A 25,044-nucleotide genomic window follows, 5' to 3' on the forward strand; every position below is an offset into this window, starting at 1 on the left:
CCACCTAGGTCTTGCTAAGCCGGTGAGCTCCCACTGAGCCACTTAGTTCCCACTGACCCAGTGAGCTCCCTTTGAGGCTAAGAGCCTTAGACATATACTTGAAAAGACATTTAGAAGTTAATTCTATCCATAACTGAATATGGTGTCCTTTTTTAGCTTTGACATTTTATTTAGTGTAACATTAGTCATTTGTGAAAATCTTTAAGAACTTTATAGGAACGGATGTGATCTATCATCGTTTGAGTCATTTTCAAATGACATCGAGGTCTCCGTGAAGACATACTATAATCTCTACGGAGTTATTTATGAAAATTTGCATTCATTTGAGATGGTCACGCTTAGCTCAAGAAAACATCGCTCGATCTAATCTAGACGTTTTGATATCTTGCCAAGTCAATTATGTACTTCATTTAACTCTTGAGCTACTCAAGGTTAAGTTTTATTCACATTTGATGAATATAGCTGATTATTTCAAATTCTTCGTGAAACGTTGAAGTAATTGAATCCTCTTTATCTTTCGAAGTTAATTGTCTATACTAAGAAAATAGCTCTTTACTTTGTCGGTTTCAACAAGTAAGATTTGCTTGTCTTAGAACGATTCCGAATCGATCAACTGTCAAGAGCCTATATAGCCTTGAGTATGTTCTTGTTGATGTGACATTGCTAAAGATTTTCGGAACACAAATCATGCCCATGACTTGAACTTTGTGAGTTTATCATGTTAGAGAAATGTTTGTTTATAATCAAGCATTCTTGACTCATGGCTTGGATAACCATGCCATTAAAATAAATTCTCAATTATTGCTCTTTATATTGAATATGAGTCTTTTCGTTTGTTAACGGATTGTTTGCTGATTATGGAACATAATAATAACCATTGTTTGTTCCAGCCTTAGTTTTTAAAAGGTCTTTAAATACAGCATATGATCTTACAACTGGTGTAGCACTTCTTGCTTAATTCTAAGCTTGTAAGTCAATAAATTAGCTTTACTTCAATGGTTTGAGGTCACTTTCAAAGTGGAACACTCAAGCAATATCTGATACTTGTGAAGATAATGACTTGCTAAGTTAACTATAATAACATGAACTCTTTAGTAGAAATGGAATTTTATTCCTTTTCTTTGTGCCTTGTTTCCTATATTTCTTATACATTATCTCATAACCTTTAAGAACCAAATCTTTATGTATCTTTGACTTTTATACTTTGTTAGGCATGACTAAGCATCTAGTGCGCCGTAAAACAAAGTTCCATCTTTTTGTTTAATTCGTACTAGAATTACTACATCAATGAGTTGTACTCATTAGTGTATGAAGCGAAAATATATGTTGGTTGTCAAGCATTGACAATTTAAGTTTGCGACTCAATACTTCACGTTTATCAAAACTATCTAGTATTTTGAATACATGATGTCCAACCGTCCTTACGGACTTAGTTATAAAAGTCATTTATGAGGATTGTATTTTAAAAATGCCTTTCCTTTCTTTGAGAACTATTCTCCAAGATTTCCTTTACCAATCATTGAAAACAATATAGTTTGATTTGGAATTATACAAATATAAGTGCAAAGTATAACCATTTATCAAGAAAATAACATAATAAGTTTGAAATTTAAAAGTATTCATGCAAATTTTCAATCTTATTAAGCATCTTATCCATGCATTAAACTTGTCCCCATTTGGAGAGAATAAGGAGATTCCAAGATCCAAAGAATCAATGAGTGATTAAGAATGCTTTGGCTTGTCTTAACACTGGCTCCAAGCCACTCTTAATTAGATAAATCGTCGCATCTAATGCTCTCTCAACAATTTATCTCCTTTGCCATGACATGTTAGGACTCCATCACTCATATTGTTAAGTCTAGCCAAAACCAACATGTATGTGATGTCTTGCTTTGGCAAACCCATCAACATACCTTACGTTCTTAGGAATAATAGTGATGCCTCGCTTTGGTGTAGCCCATCACTACTCTCATTAGGTCGGTAAGTGCTGTTTTGGAATGGCAAGTTTTACTCAATATTTTAGGGACCTAGGGTTTCTATGTTGGTTGATTTAAGTGAACTTAATTAATCATCACAACATTCAAAATCCTAGACATGCATCTAATATACCATTCATATATATAAGCATAAATATATATCGAAAACATAAGTAAATGATGTATTTTGGCAGCTAGCATGACCCCTTGAGTCTTCTAGTCTTCAAGGGTCTTGATTTGCAACTTCATGTCTTTGTCTTCCAAGAACCTCCGTCTTCAAGACATAACCAAAATTATGCAACTACTAGTATCTACCACTAGGACTAATCTAAATATTAAGGTACAAAAATACGCAACGGTTCGCAGACCGTAATTAGATTTACATAAATACATGATGGAACGCTGTCCGTATTTTCTATCCTAATCGGGCCCAACTAGTTGCCTTTTTATAAAACTTGTGACAGAAAAATACATTCCATTCACTATATGTGAATGGCCCATGCATTTTACAACGATAAAACAAATAACAATGCCTAAACACGCGTAAACTAGTAACTAACTTAGGTGGTTAATCCGATTAACGCGCCTAATTAAAACTAGTCAAAGTTGTTTAACCGATTATGTTATTAAGCACAATTAGAAAATTGAAGCTCCCATTAAATTCCGCATCCAACTTAATTAATCCAATTAATTAAGCCGGTATACCCAATATTTTGCCAAATTAAAAATTTTGCAAGTGCCGCTCAAAACCGAGGCCTAGCCTCCCAAAATTTAATTAAATTAAATAAACATAAATAAAATAATTAAAATCGGCAAAAATGTGCAAAACACATAGCCCCATCAAGCTCGTGCGCCTAGCACCAAGCTACGAGGCTTGTGTTGCTAGGCACCGAGCCTCGGCATGATGCGTGGCTGCTGCCCGCACAACCCTTGCTACTGGGCTTGTGCTGTCTGGCAGCCACAAGCCGCAGCTCCCCAAAAGGCCCTTGCCTTCACGCATCAAGCAACGTACCAACTACTCGCACACACGCACATACTCGCATATCAACACACCAACTAGCAGCTTTGACAGCCACATGCGGGTTGTGTAAGCAACCCAGCTGGCCGAAGGCTTGCTCGTGGCTATTGTGCCTCGATTTGCATGCTCGTGCTTTTCGAGTTTTTGTCCCGATTTTTGTGTGACATAAAATTAATTCTAAATTGATTTTAGAATCAACATTTGAGCAAAATGAAAATAAAACAAGTCCAACTTAATTAAATTCAGTTTAAGGGCACAAACCAAATTAATTCCAAGAACCATTCTTTAAATAAAATTTGGTTTAACTTGATGCAACAAAATGAAGGGCTACTCTCACTATTAATTTAACCAACATAAATTAATCATGAGATTTGACAAAAATAAAAGGGAGTTGGAATTATGAACATAAATATTCAAATAAGGATTTCAACTTTAACTTGTGAATCCTTGAAAAATTATATCTTCCAATATGAAGATTAATGAAAATTCTATCACAAGTTTGAAACTTTATAGTTCCAATCAACTTAATAATGATTAAATAAAAAAATTTCAATTAACATACATGGAATTTAGTAAAGCAAAGTTTCTATCACTTAAAATAATTAAAGATTGAATCTTTAGTATTTAAGAGCCTCAAGATACAAACTTTTCACACTTAAAGCAATTTATTTGCAATTATGTGTTAAGCCAACTATTAAGCACCAATTACCAAGTAATTATGCTCAAAAGTTGTCTAAAATTGCAGAATCATAAAGGAAAGAACCAAATGCATAATCATAATTAATATGCCATTAAGAAACAAGGTTTAAAAGATTTAAAATTTTTCGTCAAAACGAAAAAACCCTTGAAACAGGCATTTCTGGGCAGAATTTGGCTTTTTCGCAATCCACAACTCGACCTGACCGGTCTACTAGAAACAAATGGTAAGGACCTCCAACGAAATCCACCCACAACTCGACCCAACCGGTCTACTAGTTGGAGGTTAGCCAAGTCCGACCAAAAAGACTATTGGAGTAACTAATGAGCTTATAGGTTTTCTCTCAAGTGGAGATGCCTAATTGATACTCAAGTGAACAATCCCAAGGTATGCATTGGCTATTTATAAGGAGTGCTTCCTTGTGACTTCCTCTCATCTTTCAACGTGAGACTTTTTCTGAAAAAGATCCCACATGGAAAGAATGTTGAATCAATTCCTAATTAAATAAACCAAGGAATTACTAAGTAACAAGTGTCACATGGTTAGGTGAGGACCACTTCCTCACTTGCTCCCCAAGGTAACTCACATCCATTGTGAGCTAACTATGTGGCACCCAACCTTGAGGCCCAAGATGGGTTTGGTTTGCCCGCCACCCTTCAGCCCGCGTCCATGACCTGTCACTCGGGTCCGCGGCTCATTGCCACATGGAGTTGCAACGAGGCGCACTGCCCCATGGCGCTGCCAACGTGGCATGCTGTCCACGTGGCGCGCTGCCAACGTGGCGTGTTGGCACGCTGCCACATGGAGTGCTGCCATGTGCACCGCCATGTGCGCTGCCACGTGGCGTGCTTCTATTTGGCGCACTTCCCTAGCATTTCGCGTGGCTAGTTTTTTTACTTGTTACTTGAAGCATTTTCCGTCTCGCCAATTCCTAAATTTTGGCTCGACTTTTAAGACTCGGTTCAGACGCTCTAAGCTCAGAATCCGACGTCTTTGTTCATAATACTCGAGTTACTCATTAATTCCTTTCGGATTAATTCGTCGTATCGGATTATTAGTTGCTTGGGTGTGACCCAAAGGGTTCTGTCAAGATTTAGCTGTAATATTAATTATACATTAATATTACTGATCGGAAGCGGCCTCCAACTAGGCATTTTGATCACTTGACGTCACTGAATAATTAGCTTTCTAATAATTTTGAACTCTCTATTGGAATAATACACTTGTTTGAAGGACACCATTCCTATCAGATTTATGAACCAAAATAAACTGGTCTAAACGTTTTATAAAATGGACACGAAATGAATGATTTTAAGGGTTTAAAGGCACAAAAAAAGGAAAATAAGTGATGGTTTGAGGAAATGGGCTAGGAATAGGGTTAGTTTTTGAAATGTATTGGGATTGAATATGGATTTAAGCACTCTAAGATTAAACACTCAACCCGACCAATAATGGCGGTGAAAGGTTGTTCATCATCGGGTTTGGTTTTGGGGAGACATTTTAGGTGTCTACAGAAGCCCCCACTTTGACTGAGTTTGTAGAAACGTCAGTTTTGAAAAAGATAGTCAAAGTAGTCGATTGGGACGAAGATGATTTAAGACGTTCTGTGATCCTAAATCACTCTTTATACGCCGATACCTGTAGTAAAATGTTAGCTCCACAGATAAAATAGTAAAGGAATAGAATGCGTATCTAACACCAGTGTATCGGTGGCAAACATGTTTGGTAGTTTTCTACGCCTTAAGTAATCCACCGGATGAAGACTGTTGTGATATTTTTCCCCGCCTTAGGAATGATGATTGCATGCCTCTAGAATGCTGTCAGATGATGATTTTTCCCCGCCTCGGGATAGTTGTTAGATGATGATTCCACGCCTTTAGAACGCTGTAAGATAATGATTTTCCCCGCCTTGGGAATGCTGTTAGATAATGGTTCCACGCCTCTAGAACGCTGTTAGATGATGATTTTTCTCCGCCTTGCGAATTTTGTTAAATAATGATTCCACGCCTCTGGAACGCTGTTAGATGATGATTCCACGCCTCTAGAACGCTATTAGATGATTATTCCACGCTTTTGGAACGCTGTAATAATTGTTGACTTCTTTGCCTTGAGAGGTGCCAATGACCAAAAATTTTCTACACCTGGTGAAAAACTTATCTGATTGAAGATAACTTCCTCGCCTTAGGAAAAGCTATCATGAGCTACTCCTCCTCGAGCAGCCTATTGAATGAAGATAACTTCCTCGCCTCAGGAAAAGCTATCGTGAGCCACTCTGCCTCGAGCATCCTATTGAATAGAGATAACTAACTCGCCTCAGGTTGAAGCTATCGTGAGCCACTCTACCTCGAGTAGCCTATTGGATGAAGATAAATTCCTCGCCTCAGGAAAAGCTATCGTGAGCTACTCCGCCTCGAGCAGCCTATTGAATGATGACCATTGAGTATTTGTTGATGATGATGGTTCGATTATCCCTAAACGTGGGCTGTAAATGGATCCACACCTAAAAATAAAGGATTTTGCGACCTCCGCAAACGGTCGCTAAAAATAGCAAAAACGGTCATTGAAAATAATTGCGACCGTCAATGGTCGTAAAGCGGTGGTCGTTATTTCCTTGGTTATAAAAAAAAAATTACGACTGGTTGGCGGTCGCAAAAAATATTGCGACCGTTTTCACTATTTTCAACGACTGGTTCTAAAACGGTCGCAAATATAGTTATTTGCGATCAGTAAAGTAGCGGTCGCAAATATGCCTATTTGCGACGGCTATAGGCGGTCGCTAAATGTATTCAAAAATAAAATAAAAAACCCAGAAATAGACGAAATCCAGCAGCACCACTAAACCACTTGTACCCACCACCGAAACTCAGTCTACATACATTCACACTGTAAACTACCACCCCAACTAACCACCGCCCACGCTAGCCACCTCTACCTACCACCACCACCCCACGCTAAACCATCTCTACCTACCACCACCACCCCACGCTAAACCATCTCTACCCACCACCACCGCCCAGCATAACCCAAAAAACCGGATCGAAAATTCAATCCACAAAAATGAAACCAAATAAAATTTAAAATGGAAATCAAAATTAACAAAAAAAAAACCCACACAACTAGCAAATAAAAAACCCCACAAATATAAATCCACAAAAATTACCCACCAAAAACAAACTACAAAAATCAAACCCAAAATCAAAATTAACATAAATTGAACTCAAATCCAGCCAAAACGAAAATAACATCCAAAATGAACAAAAATCAAACCCACAATTAACAAAAATTCAAACCCAAAAATCAGAAAAAATAAAAAAAGGAACAAAAAATCGTATATTAACAAACACCATAACATAAAATAACAAAAATCAAACAAAAATTCTTATGAAATACAACAAAAATCAAACCCAAATATCGAAAAAAAAAACTCGTATGAATATCAACACAAAAATTTGAACAATAACAATCGAAAAAAAACAAACAAATTTTTTAGAAAAAACCAACATACCTTATTAAATAATTCATCCTCTTTATGTATATATTGTCAAATTCGACCCATGAAAACTCCAGATCTGGAATTTTTATGGTTGAATTTGACCAAAAACACTAAAAATTGTTTGTTGCTCAAACCGTTAGACCGAAATCCGAACAAAAACAATGAAAATGGAGTATGGGGATGCGTGAGAAGAGGGAAATATAATGGTCTTAGTTGTAGAAACCAAATAACATCATTTGTTTGGAAAAATGAAGGAATTTGGGAAGAAGAGATGCGTGAGAAGAGTAGAAAGAGGAGTGAAGAAGAGAGATGAGGAGTGAGATGCGTGAGAAGAGAATAGAGGAAAGAGAAGAAGGGAAGACATGCTTGAGAAGAGAGATAAAGGAAAGAGGGGAGACAAAGAAACAAGAGGAAGCGGTGAATGATGAGATGAAATATTAGGTTTAGGGTGTATTGGGTGCCGTTTTATACCCTATTTTTTTTTAAAAGCAGTCGCAACATATTTATTTTTATTTAGAATTATTTTGCACACATTTTTTTTTAAAAATAATATTTAAATAGCTTTGCGACAGTTTAATAGCCCAAAGTCGGTCGCAGAATGGTTGCAAATCTGCGACCGCTTTGAAAACGGTCGTAAAATTGCGACCGCATAAAAATCGGTCGCAAATTTAATATTTTGCAACCGCTTTAATGACGGTCGTAAAAAACGATCGCAATTTGACCATTCTAGTAGTGGTCACTTATCCTCGAACGTGGGCCGTAGATGGTTCTCTTGTCCCCGAACGTGGGCTGTAAAGGTTCGCTTATCCCTGAACGTGGGTTATAACTGAGACCTGCAAAATAAAATTTGCCAATGGACTCGTATAGCCTGTGATTAACTTGACCAACTGACTTAACCAAGCTTGACTTGACATGACATGACATGAAATCTGTATAACTTGTGATTGTGTGTGTATAGTTTTGACAAGGGGAAAACTAGGTCGTTGACTAATCCTCCTTAAGCCAAACAAAATTTATAATCACTTAACAAACCTAAATACTAGTATATAGGTCAGTCAAGCGTCTAACCCAAAGGAATGGTTATGTTCAAGTGCTTTTAATTGGGCGCCTAAGCTAGGTCGAAGTCAAGGGTGAAAAGGTCAGTAGACAACTAATAAAACAAACAACGAAACAAATAAAACACTAGGGAATGGGGATCAACAAGTAATCATGACAATTGCAACAACTTGGGAAAATCATGCCAATCAAAGGTTGTGAAGACTAATGATAAGAGCTATTAATTGGAATAAAAGAGCTATCTCCTAATCGTTAAGCTAGTGGTCTCTACGAATAACAAACTAAGAGAATCACAATCCAAACCAATCGATAATTGCAATTCCTAAATCAATGTGTCGTATCATTAGAAATCACAATGCAATCTAGCATAATTCTCAAGGCCTAATCAAATTACACACATCCAAACTTACATCAATCACTTTAATCTCAACAATCAATCAACAAAATTCCCAAATTAATCACAATCAATCAATCATACAAGTTTTACCCAATCCCTAGCCAAACAACTACTGAAGAATCATTATCTAATCAACAAGCAACTAAAGAAATCAAGAATCAACAAAATATGAAGAACAATTACACTAATCAAGATCAATCATCAAAACCAAATCTAACAAACATGAATCTAAACAAAGCAATAAGATGAGATAGAAAAGATCTTCAACACAATTGTCACCCTTGTATCATCAATCTCTCAAATCGCCATTAAAATCTCTCACTTTCTCTCTCTAAATCTACTCCTATACTAACCCTAAAACTAGAGAGAGAAACTCTCAACTAAGCTAAAATTATGATCAAAATTATGTCTAAAACTTCTTACAAAAATCGGGTTAAGAAAAGTATTTATAAAAGGCATGGAAACCAAATCGAGCGATGCTAGAAACAGGGTGGAGCGCCTGCGCGGGCAGGGGTGCGCGCCCCGCGGGCGTGGGTTGCGCGCCCCGCGGGCGTGGGTTGCGCGCCCCGCGGGCGTGGGTTGCGCGCCCCGCGGGCGTGGGTTGCGCGCCCGCGCTCTTCAGGGTTTCTTCGACTTCTTCGATGCCTCGTGCACTTGCAAATGGGTCTTCGTGAGCTCCACTTGATGAACATTGGGGGTGGCAGTTTCCAAGGGCCTTTATGGTGGGTTCAACACCATCTTTCATGAGAGCACGACTTGAGAGCGCAGGAGCTAGAACCTGGACCATCCACTTCCTTGCATTTTGAGCTTTCCCAATGCTATAAGTTTGCTCCAAATGCATCTTCCAACTTAGTTCGCCACCAATATCAAGACCCAAACCTTTTACAATACCTATAAACACGAAAAGAGAGCAAATAAAGGAGAAAACACTAGAAAAACCATAAAAACACAAAATAAGAGAGAAAAGGTAAAATAAAGAGAAAAAGCATACAACTAAGCATTTATTCAGAAAGAAAGCTATGAAAAGAAGGTAAAAACAACCTAAATACTCATTAAATGAGTGACATCAAACAAACTATAGAAATTCGACAATATATCAAGAATCAAACACTAAAATTACATTAAAAGAGAAAAGAATTCTTACAAAACTTTGATCAAAATCAAAGTGACCGACGATCTAAATGTAGCAATCATCAATTACTAAGTTTCTCTCTCTAGAATCTAAGAACAAAGTTTCCCAAAATCTTAAGCTTCACTCTAAAATTTCCCTTCTAAAACGAATTCTAGTCTAATTCTCTCTCTTAAAAGGAAGAAATTCTATATATAGTAAAGCTAACAAAGGAGAAGTTAGTTAGATGTCCAAAAAGAACCCCAATAGGCGCGCCTTCTCCTTGAAATGCGCGGCCGCAATGATTGGGTACGGAACGGGGGGAAAAGAGCTGTGCGACCACAACTCCCACCTGCGTGGCTGTGCAAAGGCTCTGCGTGCCCGCGCTACCTTTGTGTGCGCCCGCGCCTGGGAGCAGGGGAGGACTTCTCGTGCGTCTGTTGATGCTTCCGTGAGCTCCACTTGATACGTGTTGGGGGTGGCAGTTTCCAAAGGCCTCCACGGTGGGTTCAACACCATTTTTAATGCCCACGTAGCTTGAGAGCATGGCTTAGAAGTCTTGAATTTTGCACTCCTTAACTTTTGAGCTTTAAAGGGAGAGACCGGCTTGCATCTTGAGCCTTACAAATCCCGAGAAAAAGCCATTGAGCTCCTTGAACATCACTAATCTCCTGAAATCAAAGAGAAGAAAACAAATAAAGGAGAAAAGGCAAAATAAACTATGAAATGCAATAAAATGGGAAAAAAACTAAGGAAAACACAAATTAGAGAAATAACAAGTAAAACTAAAAAAAGAGATAAAGGAGCTATAAAAGCGAGTAAAATCCATCCTAAAAGAGGCTAAATGAGTGCCATAAATGACACTCATAAAATTCCCCTGATCTAGACTTTTTCTCGTCCTCGAGCAAAACAAAAGCAAGTAGAAAAGGATGAAAAACTTATTCAAACAAAAAAAAAGGAAAGAAAGAGATAAGAATATACACTAAAACTCACTTTCGTAGGAATCAGGGTTGTTTTTAGCTACAACAAGCCCTTTAAACCCCAAAGTCGCCATGAGGACGAGTGAGGTCTCGTAAGGGTATCCAAAGAGTTTGACCTATAATTCTTTAAGGTAAAAATGAAGCAAATTAATAAAAAGAAAATAAAATCAAAAAAGAAAAGTTCAAACAAATAGCTTTTGAAATGGACTTTTACAAATGATCAAATGCAAGTGAATAAACAACTTTCTATACAATAAGGGTACACGTTCTAAGATATCTAAGGTTGATTAAAACATAGAATATGCTAAGCATAGAGAACTAATAAAACACGATTCACCTTCATCCTAATCAATCTTACCATGTTATCCCAACTAGCCTACTGAGCATCTCAATGATTCCTCGAAGGAACCGGAAAAGAAAGAGGTTTTAGGGCTACTCGAAATCTTGACTATGCACACCGCTCCATAGGCTTGACTCACATATCCCTCCACCGACTTGTGACTCAACCAAAAAGGTCAAAAGGTCTTGAAAAGGGTTGTAATGTAAGGGCGAGAAAGGTGAAGGTAGGCTAAAATTTTAAATTTGGTGGTATACCTAAATTGTGAAGCAAAGGGTGATCAATCCTCAATACCATAATCAAGTAATCACCACACAAAAATACCAACACCCCCGAGCTTATTCAAAGCCAAAATCACAAACATATATACAAAAAGCATAAGAATGCTTCCCCCCAAGCTAAAATGAAGCATTGTCCTCAATGCTTAAAATAGGGAGAAATATACTTTTATCAAAATATTTTTGAACTTTTTGATTTTTTACAATTTTTTCACTTTTGCCAAAGCATTTGAATTTGCTTTGCTTTTTCTCATTTTTTCATTTTTCAAATTTTTTTACTTTATTGCGATGTCCTCGCCTCTTTTAACTATCGTAGCTTTTTCAACTTGGCATTTTCCTTTATTCACAAAATATACACAAAACAAACTTGCTTACATCATAAGAACCAATATTCAAACTCATCCACCACAAACTCCAACAATAATGAACAATTGCTTCCCAAAAACCAAGAAATGAAACAATAATGAAATAAAAGGCTCAAAATCTAAAGATACGGCTTGAAAAGAAGGTTTATGGCTCAAATGGTTAGCAAGTAGGCAAATGAAAACCCAAAATAAAGAAATAAAAAACTATTCTAGAAAAGGAAAAATCACCACCCCGAAAAGATGCCTTTGTCCTTCCTAAATGGCTCGGTCGCAATCTTGGGAGACAAGAGTCAAGTTCTAAATAAAGCATACAATAGTCAAGGATCTATGTAGTGCTCAAGAAAAATATGTAGAAGGCTAGAAAAGAATGAAACCTCACATGATTGTAGCAATAGCTCACTATTAATTTCAAATTCACCAAAGAGAGCAACTCCTACTTACCACAAACAGTTAGAATCCGGCTTCAAGGTCCTAAAAATTCTAAAGACACTACCTTAGTATATCTATCCTAGAATCAACCAAACATACTCTCAAACCGTGTACACCGATACCACATAGAAAACCATTCATTTAAAAGCAAGAGGTCGGATGATATAATGTCCAAAACATAAGCATAACATGAGCAGAAAACGAAAAGAAAGCCTTAAAATCATGTTTTTGTGTTTTTACATTTTGAAAAGAATGAAAAGAAAAAGGAAAATAGAAAAGAGAAGAAAAGGAAAAGAAACGAAAAAGAAAAAGAGAAGTGAAAAGATGCATGCATTTCATATAAATCCCAATGGTCATACAAGCGGTCATTCGACAATATCGCCAATGACCCCAAACACCTACGGTGTTACAAAGCAAACATCCTTGAACTATTCAACTCTTGTACTCTTCATAAGCTAATCCTATTCTATGCAAACAATGAAAGAAAAGAAAGAAAATAGAGAATTAAGAAAGATCTCACCGAGTTATCCAAGCTAAGCTAAGAAAAGCGGGGTAAATAAAATACCACCTCCATGAAGCTCCAATCAAGCATTAGCATGAATTGTTAAAATCAAGTGAGAATGAAAAAGAGAAAATGGAAATATATACTGAGAAAAAGTTTAGTAACTTCAAAACAAAATAATAAGAAAGCAAAATCAAAATAAAAAGACAAAGTAACAAAATCAAACTAATCTACAAAATAGCAAAATCAAAACAAACCAACAAAATAGCAAAATCAACTATACACTAAAGCTACAATCATTTGGATTAAAGGGATTTGGATTCACGGGTTTTGGATGTAGGGATTTGGATAAAAGTAGCAAACTCATCATCAACTCATCATCAAAGAGAAATCATCTCAACATCATCATCAAAAGATAATAAACAAGAAAAGGCATGAGATACTCATTGAAAACAACAACACCCAACAACATCAATCATAGATCAAGACAAGCAATCACAAAGCATCAAGGCACTAAAAATCAAGGAGATCCAACAACAACAAAATTAGCCATCGAGCTCATTCCATAAGAATAATTTTCCCCCAAGCTAAACAAAAATACATCTCAACATCCCATTAATACAAAACAAAATATCACATAATAAAAAGGGATGGAGGACAAAGCACAAGGAGGAGGAACTAGTTACCACTAGGCTCGACATCATCATCACTATCCTCCCTATCATAGGAGAACCCGGATGGGGGACCATAAGGATCCCATCCCCCGGTATAGCCGGGTGGCCAACCATAGTGGCCTCTAAAATTATCTTGTTTCTAAGGGGCTAAGGGAGTGAATTTCTCGGGAAACTCTAGTGGAAAAGGATGGGTGAGATTGACATAGGGGTAGTTAGGATCCCCCCTATAGTCGCTCCTATCGGGCACATGGTAATCATAGTTAACGTGCTCATCCGGGAAGGTGCGAATCTTGGTGTTGGACCCTTGAGGTCCTTGCCAATATGGGTAGGTAGGCCTCCCATCACCCCCTCTAGACGGCACGGGACCGAGTTGAGGAAAATAAGGGTAGTTAACCGCGAGGGTGATTTTCCCACGGTTAACACTAACATCATAAAGTTTTTGTTGTTGGATGAACATACCTTGTTGCATTTCGGAGATGCCTCTCATTTGGGGTTGTAGATTGCCTTGAAGTCTTGATCATACATCCCCTCCATTCGAATTTGCATGCCCTTCATTTGGGCACTCAAAGCTTCCATGTTGGGGTCAGAGAATTGATGTTGTTGTTGTTGTTGTTGATGTTGAGGTTCTTGAGGTTCTTGTTGTTGTTGTTGTTGTTGACGTTGTTGTTGATTTTATTGGTATTGTTGTTCTTCACTGAGGACGTCTTCCATGTCATCATCATCATCACCGGAGAGACGATTGCTTTGGGGCAAAAACCACACATTTGGAACATGCCGGTGAAGGGAGGTCAAAGAGGGGTTAGGAAGATAGCAATGATGCGCATTCCTCTTCAACCAATCAAATACCTCGTCATTATTGTTCTTTGCTAAGAATTAAACTTGCTTGAGCTGAGAATGTCAAGGTAGAGAGTGTTGGCTTCGCACACCGGAACAAGAAGGGAGGTATTGAGCAAAACCAAGCTTGTTAGCTAATCTAGTCACCATGCTACCACATTGAATGTCTTCTGACTTCTTACCATGCATGTCCATGCAATTCTTCAAGAAAATGTGCCCAAATTGAACCCTTCCTCGTAACTCATCTCTAGTTGCAATCCAAAGAACCACTAAGTTGGCCTTCGACATCTTTCCCAAGTCTTGCTTTGGGAAGACCGAGTAACCCAAGAGCCGATGAAGAACACGAAGGCATGGTTGGAATATATCACTTGCTAGAGAGTAGCGAGCAATCAAATCATTCAATCCCGAGATATCATGCCACCATGCATTTTAGGAAAACCCATCAAAGAACTCATGCTCGGGACAGAGAATATCCGCTCCCGGATTGAAATCAAGGGCCGCATTAAATTCGGCCAAAGACATAGTCCTCACAACGTTGAAGAGTTGAAAAGAAATTTGGAAATCCTTGTCACCAACCGGAGAGGAAGTTAATGAAGCAAGAAACTCTCTAGTAGGCTCAAGGTAGGTTCGGTAGCATGTGTTAACAAAGCTACCTAACCGAAGGTTATCAAACAAAACCCATAAGTCCTCATCGATCCCCAATTTGATCATACTCTCTCGATGATAATGTCGTGAGGGATTTATGGTTCGTTTTTTAAAGTCAGCAAAAAGTGGTTTGTGGTTTGGATTAGCAAATCGTGTTTTTGGCAATGGTAGAGGATCATTTTTCGGTTGTGTTTGAGAAGAGGGTGAATTTTTTGGTAAGGGTTCTTAAATTGTTACTTGAGTTTTTCTCTTTTTGGAGGTGAGGGCTTTCATGATTTTTTACATATTTGCTTCACAAAGATCACAACAAAAATTCAATCACAAACTCCACTATCCTCCACAATCACAATTCAACCACAACACTACCACACCACTTAACTCAAGCAAACCACCACTCTATCACCAACTTATTACCAACAATTCCAAATTTCAATTTTCTTTAAAGAGCCACCAAATTTTACAATCATGCTATACAATCAACAACAATACAATGTGAGGAAATTTCAATCAACAAACAACAAATATAAGCATCCCAATTATCTAAACAATCATCATATTCAACAAAATCAATACTACTACTATTCACAAGTATGAATAATCAAATTCTTACTACAAATTGATGTAATAATGCAAAACAAAGGTAGAGAAGATGATTATACCATACAAGGAGAAAATTTGACTAACTTTCGAGCTCTAAAATCCACCAAAACGAAAATCCCCAATTTGCTCTTTAATGGAGAAAAGAGAACGGAGAAGATGAAATGGAGGAAAGTAGTATGAATTTTGGTGAAATTGATGAAATTTGAGTAGGAATTTGATGATTTTGTGAGGAATTATGAGGATTTGAGTGATGAAATTGAAGTATGGAGGTTAGGGTTTCGTGGGTAGAGAGGAAATGGTGCAAACGAGGGTGAGGTTAAGAGGGAAATAAGGAAAATAAAGAAGAAAGGAAGAAGAAATAGCCTTGGCTGGGCTACTGCGCGCCCGCGCTGCTCGGCTGCGCGCACGCGCCCCTGCTATTTCTCTTCTTTTCTTTGCTTCTTTTCTTGGTGCGTTCGACTATGGGCTCTATGCATTTTTATCATCCCAGGATTATTGAACCTACTAAAGACATCAGTTTTAAAACGCATTGGCAGTGGGTTCAACATCCCAAATTAATAAGAGCACCATAATGAACCCACCAAGCACTAATTCCCTTTCTCATTTAAGGACAATTTATTCCAAACTTATCTCCTTGATTACCTTACCTTTTTAACTCGAAATTTATGAAAATTGAGCATACTCTCATCTTTTATCACAAAACTCCTTCCCATTATGCTCATGCTCGTTTGAGGGATCTGATTCCCATGAAAATAACCTATAAATCCGAACACAAAACAAGTGAAAAAAAGAAAAGCAATTAAAAGAAAACTAATAAAGATAAAATCAAAAGAAAAAGGTTAGAAAACCGAGTTGCTTCCTGGGTAGCGCTTACTTAAGGTCCCATGCTCGACCCTTCCTCCAAATCACGGACGGTCAAAGAAAATCACTTTGTCCAAAGAGGTAGAGGAAACAAACTTCATGTCATTCTTTGGCAATTCCACTTCCTTGTTGGATGTATTCTCTTGTTTTGAAAATTCTGAATTAAGTTTGCTTTGTTTCAACTTAATTTTCTTCTTCATGAAAGCTTTATTTTTCATCTTTGTCTTCTTGCTCCTTGTAGTGGACGGCTTCGCACCATCAACACATTTGGAGTCAACCTCATCCTCTCTCGGATAGAGCTCAAACCATGAAGGTATATTAATCACATCCTTATCCACAAGCTTTGAGGACTCCATGTTATCTTCACTTATAACCGTCTTGCTTTCAATACTTAAAGGAACATCATCACAAACATCAAGAACATCGTTAGTAGAAGATACAAAAATGCATACATTATCATTGGAACGAGGTGAATTGATACACATAATTCCTTTCATAAAAGACAAAGATTCATGCATTGCCTTCAAAACTCGCCTTATTGTTACAAACAAGCAAAGTAATAAGGCCACCTTTCACATCAATCAAAGCACCCGAAGTAGCTAAGAATGGTCTCCCTAAGATGATAGGTATATTGTCATCTTCCGCTATTTTATGCACAATGAAGTCAACAGGAATTGTAAATTCACCTATCTTGAGGGGGACATCCTCAACTCTTCCCTTAGAAAACTTAATAGAATAGTCAGCCAATTATAAGGTCATGTTGGTTGGGAGAAGTTCACCTAGCCTAAGCTTCTTAAAAACCGAATAAGGCATTATGCTAACACTAGCACCGAGATCACAAAGAGCGTTTTAAACAATTTTCCATCAATCTTGCAAGGGATTGAAAAATTACCCAGATCATTCATCTTTTAGGGTAAGTCATTGTGAATCAAAGCACTACAACACTCCCCAACCTTTATCGAGTCAACCTCATTACACTCTCTCTTGCCACTCAAAATTTTCTTAAGGAATTTACAATATCTTGGCATTTGTGTTATAGCTTCTGTAAAAGGGATGGAAAGATGAATTTCATTAAGCATATCAAGAAATCTCCCAAATTGCTCATCAATCTTGTTTCTCAAAAACTTTTGGGGATATGGAAGTTTGGGTTTGATCACATACTCGTGCAATTTTTCATCAATTTTCTCTTCCTTTTTGATATCTTGACTCACCTTCCTTGACACATCAAGCTCTTTCTTTTCCCATGAATCACTCACCTTTTCACCCTCCTTACTCTCCCGAGAAACACCATCTTCAAGCACTTTACCACTCCTGATGGTGATAAAATACACCGGTTTCTTAGGATCAACTCCATGAGAGGGTAAAGAAATAGGTCTAGCATTCACACTCTCCTTCAAGGTATTTGATAATTGGGTGATTTGTGTTTCAAGCATTTTGTTGTGTGTCATCATCTCATTTAACTTCTTGTCACTCACCGACATGTAAGTGTTTAAAATCTTGGTTTGGTTCTCAATGATTTCTTCAAAAGTAGTCCTAGAAGATGAAGGTTGGGCATAGGAATTGTCACAATTACCTTGAGTTCTTGGAGCAAATCCGGGTGGGGGTCCCCTTTAATTGTTGTTTTGAAAATTACCCCGATTTTGGTTGCTCCCATTACCCCAATTTTGATTTTGGCCATTGTTTTGGTGATGGTTACCATAGCCTTGGTTTTGACTTTGGTTTCCACACCCTTGACCTTGACTTTGATTATTATAGCCTTAATTGTTATAGTTGCCTCGGAAATTTTGATTTCCTTGATTCCTATAACCACCATTTTGGTTATAATTATCAAAATTCCCTTGTTAGTGAGAATTTCTATTCCCAAAATTCCTTTGTCCATAAAATCTTTTCCCATTGTTATTGTTTAAAACAAAGTTCACTTGTTCACATTCATTATTATCAACATCATCACAATTATCAAAAGCATGTGGACAATTAGAAGGATCATGGTCATATGATCCACATACATCACAAAACAAACATCCATTTGGCGTATTGTTTGAAGTAGAAGGAGGAGTTGAGTTAGAAGATGTACCTCTCCCCTTATTGTGGGAGGGAAGAATTGGTGCTTGTGACGAAGCACTCTCAAGCCTTGCTTTGATCGAGGTCATCTCCATTCCCAAGTTTGAAATTTGTGAGGAAAAATTGTTGATGGCATTAAGATGGTTGATTGAATACACCGTAGAACCACTCTTGCTTGTCGACTCTCTCTCACCTTCTTGCTAATCCCTGTGATACCTTACCACATCTTCAATTAAGTCCACCACCTCATCCTCCGTTTTGTTCATGATAAGGCCTTTGGAACCAACATCTAAGCAAGATTTTCCTTGAGGGCTTGGACCTCCATAGAAGATTTGGATGATTTGATAGGTTGGAATCCCATGATGTGGGCACTCTCTTTGGTATTCCTTATACCACTCCCATGCCTCATAAAGACTTTCATTGGGCTTTTGCTTGAAGCTTTGAATGAGAGCTCTTGCTTCGGCCGTCTTTTTTTGTGGGTAGAACCGAGATAGAAACTCCTTAGTCACTTCATCCCATGTCCTCAAAGAGTTTGGCTTAACCTCTTTGTCCAACCACTCTAGAGCACGTCCAATAAGAGAAAAAGGGAAAAGTTTAAGTCGAATGAACTCTTGAATAACCCCATTCACCTTGATGATATTGCAATACTTCTCAAACTCCTTAATATGGTTAAGGGGACTCTTATATTTGGCTCCATTAAATTGACGCCTCTCTATTAATGTAATCATCGCCGGTCTTATCTCAAAGTCATTCGCCGGTGTTGTGGGAGGAGCAATTTCGCTTTCAAACCTATAAGCTCCCGGAGTTCCCAACTCCTTCAATGCTGCTCTCGGATTAGCACCCATGCTTTCTTGTTCTTCTTCTTCTTCTTCTTGATGGTCTTCCTCTCTTGAGGGACTTGATCTTGAGAAACGATTAGCAACCCTTATCCTTGTTATGGTCCTCTCAATTTCTTGATCAAATGACACTAAATTTCGATCTCGTGCCCTACACATACAAATCTGAAAGGAAAATATAATAGTACGGCTACAAATGTAGCCTAAAAGAAGGAAAATCTTTTTGTATTTTTCAAATAAAATGAAATAGACTCATTCAACAATAGCAAATAACCATGCCATTGCCCGGCAACGGTGCCATTTACGACGGGAGAAAAACCTAGGTCATTGAGTTCTAAGAATCCCCCAATCAAACCAAATTCTAGCCAAACCCAACCCTAAGTATAGGGGTAAGTCCGGGTCGAACTCAAGGGAATGAGGTATAAGCTAAAGTATCTAGTTAAGCTATTCCCAAATCTTAAGCAATTGGTTTTGTCTAAACTAGCAAATCAACACAATCAAAGCTAACAATAGAAATCAATATCAAAGTACTAGGGATTTAGGATCCACATGCATTCACGATAAACTTGCTAATTTGTCGGGAAATTGATCAATCAAGCAATGCGAGGGAAAATGGTATTTGCAATCAAAATCACTTAAAGAGCCATTTCCTAGGGTCAAGCTAGATGTCTCTACGAATGACTTCAAAGGAAAATCGCAAAACAAGATCAATCGATTATAATAGCTTCCAAATCAATGTATCGTGTCATTGAAAACTATTATGCAACCTAGCTTGATAATCAAGGTTACTACTCCTCATCAAATCAAACAGATGCACAAATTCCATTAACAAATTTATTCACATTATCCAATCAATCAATTCCCCCAAATTAGGTATAGCTTATCATTCATACATGCTTCACCACATGCCTAGTAAAGGAACTACTTACTAAACATTGTAAAATTGAAAAGCATAACTAAACTAATCATCAATTTCATCATCAACATTGCAATCCAAATATCAACAATTAAATCAAACAAACTATAGAAATTCAACAATATATCAAAAATCAAACACTAAAGTTACATTAAAAGAGAAAATAATTCTTACAAAACTTTGATAAAAATCAAAGTGAATGAAGATAAAAATGTAGCAATCATCAATTACCAAGTTTCTCTCTCTAGAATCTAATAACAAAGTTTCCCAAAATCTTGAGCTTCTCTCTCTAAAACTTCCCTTCTAAAACAAATTCTAGTCTAATTCTCTCTCTAAAAAGGAAGAAATTCTATATATAATAAAACTAACAAAGGAGAAGTTAGTGAGACGTCCAAAAAGAACCCCAATAGGCACGCCCTCTCCTCGAAATGCGCGGCTGCAATGAATTAGGTATGGAACAGGGGGAGAGGAGCTGCGAAGCCGCACCTCCCACTTGCGTGGCCGCGCATAGGCCCTGCGCGCTCGCGCCACCTTCGTGCGCGCTCGCGCCTGGGAGTAGGGGCGGACTTCTCGTGCGTCTGTTGATGCTTCCGTGTACTCCTCTTGATACATGTTGGGGGTGGAAATTTCCAAAGGCCTCCACGGTGGGTTTAACACCATTTTTAATGCCCACGCAGCTTGAAAGCGCGGCCTAGAAGACTTGGATTTTGCACTCCTTAACATTTGAGCTTCAAAGGGAGAGACCGATTTGCATCTCGAGCCTTACAAATCCCGAGAAAAAACCATTGAGATCCTTGAACATCACCAATTTCTTGAATTCAAAGAGAAGCAAACAAATTAAAGAGAAAAGGCAAAATAAACTAAGAAATGCAAGAAAATGAGAAAAAAAAAACTAAGGAAAACACAAACTAGAGAAATAACAAGTAAAATTAAAGAAAAAGAGATAAAAGAGATATAAAAGCGATTAAAATCCATCCTAAAAGAGGCTAAATGAGTGCCATAAATGACACTTATCAGATGGAAATAACAAGTAAAACTAAGATTGAGTGTGTGTGCAAACATAAGCCAATGAAAATGTAAAAGCAAAAGTTTCCGTCATTTTTTGTCATGAGTGGAGGGTACCGACTTTCTCCTAAAAAAGAAAGACATGAAAAATGAAGTGAGAGTGTTCGAACTTCTCTTGATAAAAAAATTTGAAAAAGTTTTTGAACTTCCACAAAAGAAACAGATAAAAAAGTCGATGAAGTTTTATACTTCCACGCCGAGAAAATATTGAAATTTTTTTTGAACTTCCCTAAAAGAAAAGACATGAAAAAGGGAAAAAGTTTTGAACTTCCTCGTTGAGCAAAACGAAATGAATCGCATGAATTTTCTTCTTGTCAAATTGAATTGCTCATCTTCCCATCCCAGGGTTAGGTGAATGTGAGCTGAAGAAATGAAGGTCAAACGTTAGTTGAGGTTCAAGGTGGTTAATGAAGAAGTGGAATATGTGTTGGAATGGTTAAAGGAGAAATAATGGGTTGTAAAAGGTTGCCTCAACTCATTGGTGTACCTTGTGTTTGGTTCAACAAAACTTTTTTTTTTTTTTTTTTTTTTTTTTTTTTTTTTTGCTTTGCAAAAATGATCGAGATGTAAAGGAAAAGAATGCTCATTTTATTGATGAAAGGGTTTATAAACTGAACATGTAAACACAATAGAGTCCGGGAATTAAAACAAAAACCTATGCTAGACATAAAGAGGGGAATGGAAACAAATAATCAGAAACAAAAATCATGAAATCTTGCACGATGTACTGTCGTGCGACTTGTCTTTATTACTTGTTACTTCCTGGAGGGAAATGAAGTTTATTTGCATCAACTAGATCTCGAATAGCGTCCTTTAGATTCTAACATTGCTCGGTAGAGTGACCCCTTTCTTGATGGCACTTACAGTGAGCATTGGGGTCCCACCTAGCACTCCTTTGTTCAGGTTTTGGTTTTGGAAATGGCCCAATAGGTGTAATCACACCTTGGCTGTAAAGGCGATCAAAGGCAGTGTCATACGTCATTCCCAAAGGAGCGTAAGTTCTTTTTTTCTTTTGACGAGGAGCGTCAAGAGCTAAAACTTCATTGAGATCCACTTGGTTGATATTGTTGGTAGTATTTTTGGGCTTAGAAGACGAAGAAAAAGGAAGTTCATTCTTCTTGTTTTTCCAAGTGTTATTATTATTACTAACAGTAGTATTTATTAGCTCATCTTCGATATTGATGTCGATATCATATACAGCTTCAAAAGTGTTCAATGGGAGAAATTTGAGATGTTACCTGTACTTGTGAGTCAGATTTTGGATGATGAGGCGAATCATCTCTTTTTCTTTGGGGGGATCTACCAAGAGTGCAGCTGTTTTCCTCCACCTATTCAGATATGCAATGAAGCCTTCATTCTCTTTCTATTTGAGAATGGAGAGTTCACGTTCAGAAGTTCTGGCCTAAATGTTACACTTGTAACGATTCATGAAACTTTCGGTGACATCTTGCCAAGTTGCAATGTGCTTGGCATCTAAAGAATTAAACCATTGCTGAGAAGCATGCTCTAAGGAGAGAGGGAACACCGTAGGAAAGAGTGATATGTCCAATCCTTTGAGAGCCATGGTTGCAGAGAAGGCCTTCAAATGGAATATTGGATTGTTAGTAGGCTTAAACTTTGGAATTTCAGCCGTGGAAAACTTCTTAGGGAGTTTGTCCTTGACAGCCAAAGAAGTGAAAGGATGATCCACATAGGTGAAATCCTCAGAGATCTGACTCACTTGCTCCTTGATTTTGTCCATCGCGGCCGCAGTGACATTATTTTTCTCCATGGTGGTGACCTTTGTAGTAAGGGTTTGCATCATAGCAGGCAGTGCCTCGATGAATTTGTTGATGTTGTCAATATCTTCCTTTGTGGCCATTGGAACAAAATGAAAGTACTTTGAAGGTGATAAGTGATGTAGAGATGGCGAAGTTTTCTTTGAACGCCTCTTAGGAGTAAGAGGTTGTTGCGGTAATGAATCGAACCGCACCAATCTACCCCTGGTCCTTGACCAAAGTATTGTGAAATAAAATAAATTAAATTAATAGTTTAACGCATTTATTGAAATCGGGAAAGGAATAGGAAAGATAGACATTTGAAAACAGGTAAGACAAACTCCACTCATTTTTGTGACGGAAAAAAAAGAGATGCATGAACCTAGTTTACGACTATACGATCATAAACGACATGGTGCACGACTCGAGTCAAAAAATGAAGAACGTGTGTGGCTATACTTGACTCGTGAGCGACTAAGTGAATTTATAAGACTCGTGGTATGATCGCATGGCTAGACATGTAAATAGTAACCAAAATGACTAACGCAATGACTCAATTAACACGGAAGACTAAAAAATGAGCTAACTGGACTAAACCCTGGGCACTGTGACACGGCACTACTGCCGTGACACGGAAAGTTACACCTTTGTGCGGTGCTTTTTACTGTGAAACGATGCTGACTGCCGTGACGCGGCGTTACTGCCGTGGCGCGGTAATCAGCTCCAGGTTCTGTTTTGTGCATTTTTCTAGTTTTTGTCAATTTTAGAGTTTGCTCTAATTACTAAGTGAGTTTGGTCCATTGGTATTCGTTTGTCATAAAATAAACCACCATAGACAAAGAAAGATCGTTAATGTTAGGATCAAAACATCAAGTATACACACATAGGGACGTAGGCACAAAAATGTAAAGAAGAGTTCGCAACCTAAGGTAAGTTCTATGTTCGACTATGGTCAAGCTTTTGGTGTCAAAAGGTACCATGGTTAAGAGTTTGGATGCGTTAGCAAGGCAGCCTCCCATGAGGGTGTATGCTAAGGGGCGGCTTTGCAAGTTTGTGATTAAATCGGATTCGACTCCATGGTTTGGGTGAATTTAATATCTCGCTGGATGAACCCTTATTGCCATGAGCATTTTTGGGTTGATAGAGCTTAAATTCCCCGGGGCTAAGACGTTTGTTGAACACACACGTTTTTTCAGAAAAATTGAAGGAAGTTAATAACGAGAAAGAGAGCAGAATTATTGAAAGTATTTTGCGGGCACCGTGTCACGGTACACGGTACAGTACACCACGTGACGGTGTGCTGTACCGTGTCAAGACGCCTCTGCCGTTACACGGTGCTTGTAAAATTCAAGCAGTTCCTCGTTTTCTTCGATCGTGATCAGGTTATCCAATTTGTTGTACGGGCGAACCTAAAATACGATGTTAAAACGTCTATGAAAAATGCAAAAAATGCCAATTTAATCACAGGAATACATTTTAAGAATCTTTCAAGTCTCATCCACTCATCTTAATTAAATACCGATCACTCAAATCGATAAATAACCAAGAATCCTCCCTAGCGGAGTCGCCAAATTATAGGCGTCATTCAAAGCGCGCCTACGTTAAGCATGTTGTGAATATGATTGGGACTAATAGGAAGTGGGAATTGACATATGATTAGGGACAACGATTAGGGACAAGGAAAGTAGGGAGCCACGAACAAGTTTTTAAGGAACTTGTAAACCATTCACAAATCATTTATGGCAACCACGATAAGGACAACGATAGGCAACAACGATTGACCCGTGAAGGTTACACCCCATTAATAATCCATGAGATTACTAACTCCATATGGTTCGGAACCACGAAAGGAGAATCGGGGATGATGGTACAAAGTGAGTCATGGAGTCACATTTGCCCGAATCTGCCTCTACTCGATTCTTGTTATGAAAAGTAATTCCAACGATCTCAAAGGCATGCAAACAAGCAAAGATTCAATTTGCTCAAAACTATAATTATGCTAAATTTGTTGAATATTAATGCACACATAATTCTAAAATATTTATGATCACTTGATTTAACAATAAGATTTAAAAGGAACCAACACCAGTCGTCCAATTATCTTATTAGTCGTGATATTCAATTACATATTCCCTTTAAACATGTTATATGGTGATCAA

General features: G+C 37.8%; 1 pseudogene; it reads left to right on the forward strand.

The window, feature by feature from the left end:
- Positions 1-18,665: 18,665 nt before the first annotated feature.
- Positions 18,666-18,763, forward strand: LOC145590325 (small nucleolar RNA R71; annotated as a pseudogene).
- The last annotated feature ends 6,281 nt before the right edge of the window (positions 18,764-25,044 follow it).

This window comes from Chenopodium album, chromosome 17, assembly GCF_948465745.1.
Source record: "Chenopodium album chromosome 17, dcCheAlbu1.1, whole genome shotgun sequence".
Classification (NCBI taxonomy): domain Eukaryota; kingdom Viridiplantae; phylum Streptophyta; class Magnoliopsida; order Caryophyllales; family Amaranthaceae; genus Chenopodium; species Chenopodium album.